Below are 4,199 nucleotides of genomic sequence, written 5' to 3'. Positions count from 1 at the left end.
TGAAGAAGTGTATATGGAAGTTCCACAAGGTATGAATCTTTCTAAAACTGGTCAAGTTTGCAAACTAACAAAGTCTTTGTATGGGTTAAAATAAGCTAGCAGACAATAGAACACGAAGTTGAATGATGCCTTAACATCTCAAGGATACTTTCAGGCACATTCAGATTGTTTTTTGTTCATAAAACAGAATGACAAATCATTTACAGCACTTTTAGTGTATGATAGGGATCAGATTTCTGAAGAAAACGTAACGAAAATCGCGCGATTCGGATGAGAAACGGCGAAAACATATCGATCGCAAGATTTTCTTCGTCAACCCTTCTCTATAAGCTTCTTATTCTTTCTTAAATCATATTCATATGATTTTCTATATATATGTTGGCTAAATATCCATTTTGATCCTTCATTTCATTTTCTTAAATCATTTCTCTTTCAAACTTATCTTTTTAACTAAACGGTTAATCACTCGCTTATATACGTATTATTTATACCCAAATAAATAATACTAATCCAAAATTATTATTTTCGTCGATAATTCTTTAAATGTACTTCCTGAGAATTAACTTATTATTTACCAATTTGGGACCTAATCTTTGTTTTAATAACTTTTCTAACCGTTCCTTTTAGTCCCAAATTTTATCCTTTTAATGAATTCTAATATCAAACTTTCCGTATTAGAATTCTTAAAACCGACCTACTCGGGTCTTGCCTATCCAATTACTTCGATATTCTTTATCATATTAGCCCGGGTTATGAAAAAAGGACAAATTGCTAAACGTACGGGGTATTACACCGGTATACCAATGACTAGGCCATAAACCGAGTCCAATTTGTAATTTATAATTTTCCGAATGATTTACGCGGATAAAAATCAAGTATCAATCTTTAATTCAGTTTGTTTTATTAGCTTAGTTATTTTCACTTTTGATATTTTGATTAGCAAAGTACACTGAATAATGCATACCCATATCTCTATTAGACCGAGAGAAAATAGAATCTAACCTTTAATCCTAGAAAAATCAAATCGAATTTTCAGTTTTACCAATTGGTTAACCAAATCAAAGAAAAAATCAACTCTAAACTAGCTATTAAAAAACCAAATCAATCGTTTTCACTGATTTAAATGAAAATTAAGATCAGTTGCTTGACCCATCTAACCTAAAAAAATTGAAATCTGGTCCAACGAGATTGTAACCAGATTGAACTGAACAACCTGAATTGACAAGTGTTTGAATTAGTGATTGACCAATTTAACCAACGGTTGAGCCATGAATCGAGTCCAATTTTTTGAGAAAAAACAATGGTTCAACTAGTTGAATCAAAAACCAGTGGTCACTCCGTTCATTTTTCAAAACACTACTTTCAAATAAAATTACTTTTTAATTATTATTTTTAGTGTCTTTTTTTTTATCAAAGATAATCGACTTTTTAGACTCTCAATTGTTAGTTTGTTAGTTACGGAGGCGTGGTTCGAACCCACAACCTCTTGATGCACTTAGAGACGGCTTAGTAAACAATTTGAAGTTTGCAAAGATTATTCACCCCTAATAAAAAAATGTATAGTTATTCCTAATTGAATTAATTGGTTCATATTATAAAAGGGTTAATTCCATAAAAAGTCACGACCTTTACACGAATTTTCATTTTAATCACGACTTTTAAAAATTGCCATATAAAATCACGAACTTTCATTTTTTTTCAAATCTATCACCAAATCAATTAAAAGATTAAAACATATAATTTTAAGAATTATATACTTATTCTCAAATGATTAGTTATTTTATATTTCGAATGTAAACTAAATATAACGCCGATAAACAATAAATTAAATTAGACAATTTATTTAACAGAAAAAGCATCATATATATTGTGTGGGGAAAAGTTAATCTATTCATATATGCAGAACAATTTAGAATGATAAAATAAAGAATAAAATAAAATCATTAAATTACTAATTAAGTTATATTTTGTTTAATATTTTTTTATAAATATATATTTATAAACATAATTATCATGTTATAATTTTTATTTAAATTTATACTAACTAAACTGGACTTAATCGATAATGCATTTTGATTACTTTATTAATAGAGTTAAATAAACAAGTATAAACGTATTTTCTACGGATTAAGCGGATTAAACTCGTCTAAATTGTCTTTTTTATTTCAATTTTTCATAACACCCTCAATTTTTAAAATTAAAAAAATTAATATTAAAATTTATAGTTTGAAAGATAATTCATAAATAATAATTTAGTTAAAATTTCCAATATTTATTATGAGACATTCATAAAATTATAGCATTTTAATTAAAAAAAATTGCAGTTCAATAAATCTAACTTATATGGAATTTGTTAAATTTGTGAGGAGGTTTGACAACGGGTTCAAGAAAATGAGTTTGCTGTGAAACCATCTTACCAAATTGGATGTATTACAGACTAATTTAACAATTTTTAGAAAAATGTTAAAATAATTATAACTTTCAGTAATAAATAAATAATTTTTAAATATCATGTGGTTATTATGTATTTAATTTTGATTGTACTGACTAATTTTTGATGTCATATTTATCTTACTTCATTTCATTTGAATTTAAAATTTTAATTTTTTTACTAAAGATTATATTTGTCATTTAATTTTTACTTATAAATAAAATTATTTAGATACCTTTCATATGTGTGTAAAAAAAGACTAAAATGGGCTTCTCTTTTCGGATAGATTCTATCCGGATAGCTTTTTCCAATGAAGAAGTGTTCGGGTTTTTGATATTTGGGTGCTTCAAAATTCTCGTTTTGTGCCTCTTTGGAATTTAATTTCAAAAAAGTACCTGGGCCCATTGGTTCCGCATTGTAGCAATGCAGAACACGTGCAAAACGAGTTAAGCAGCTGATTAATTGCTTAATCAGCTGCTTAGCAACGTTCCACGTTGCTCAGATTCCTTGGTATGGCAGGGAATGTTATAGTTGGGAGCTGACAGCTCCCAACGATAATAGTGCGTTTTGTATTCAAGAAATGCAGAACGTATTAAAGTGTTCCGTGTTTCTAGAATGCGGAACGAGGGTTATAAAATTGCCCCCTATCCCCTTGAATCAGCGGAGAAAAACGAAGAAGAAATTTTTAGAGCAAAATATAGGGAGTTTGAGCGATCCAATAGCGAGTTTGAGCCGAAAAAAATATTTTTGAGGTGTTATATTTCGGAGTTGAACGGGAAAAGGTTGGAAGGTATTTCAGAGCTAAACCGGGTCTATTTGTGAGGTGTTATATTTTCTGTCCCTTACTTATTTGCGAGGACTACAAGAGGTGAGTCTGTTTAATTTTTTTCGTTATTATTTTAAATAATTTTATTGTTAGTAAATGTTAGACATTATTATAATAAAGAGGAACGTTAGAACTTAATTATATGTAATAAAAATTATTAGAAATAAAGTAACAGTAATTGGAATGGATAAAAATATTATAAATTTATAAATCGCATTTTAAATAATACGGTAACATATTTTTTTTTATTATTTAGAAATGATGACCCCAAATCTATCTTTATTGATATGGTGAGATGGTCGTATGATAAATTCTCCGTGTGGAGTATAATATCACAGCGGTCGTCCGGTTAATATGACACTTAGTGAGAGAATGAATTTCGAAGAATTACCAAATATTTGTAGAAGGGTAGTTTCTACAGACACCGAAGTATAAATTAAAAAAATCTACTTTCAGCTTCCAAGAATTGAAGGGTGTGCTATGCTCGTACTCGTTGTTTTCTGTGGAGAATAATGAGCACTTGTTTAGAATTTTGAACGAGTCCATAAGGTTTCCGCAGCTGGATGTTTTGAAATTGTACGTGGAGTACGAGATTGTGGTTCGTAATGAGATTTTACTAATAGGCACAACGAAATCTGCAAATGGTGGTTGCGTGCTACACTTATACAAAGAAATCAGATGTGCACGTTGACAAAATATAATAGGCCGCACACGTGCAATCAGCTGTTACATGATCCTAACCATCAAAATTTTAAGGCTGGTCCGATCGCAAACTATATCAGGACTCCAGTAATGCAGCATTGTGATATGCGGATCAAGACCCTCATTGCTGGAATTTGGCAAACATATGGAATTAGGCCTCCGTATATAAAGAACCTGAAATACGAAGGAAAACCCAATCGCTGCTGTTTACGGGGGCTGGTATGATTCATTCGCTATGGT

The sequence above is a fragment of the Mercurialis annua genome, linkage group LG4 (genome assembly GCF_937616625.2).
Source record: "Mercurialis annua linkage group LG4, ddMerAnnu1.2, whole genome shotgun sequence".
In the NCBI taxonomy this organism is placed as follows: Eukaryota; Viridiplantae; Streptophyta; class Magnoliopsida; order Malpighiales; family Euphorbiaceae; genus Mercurialis; species Mercurialis annua.
The sequence above is the reverse complement of the archived record's forward strand: the minus strand, read 5'-3'. Positions refer to the sequence as shown.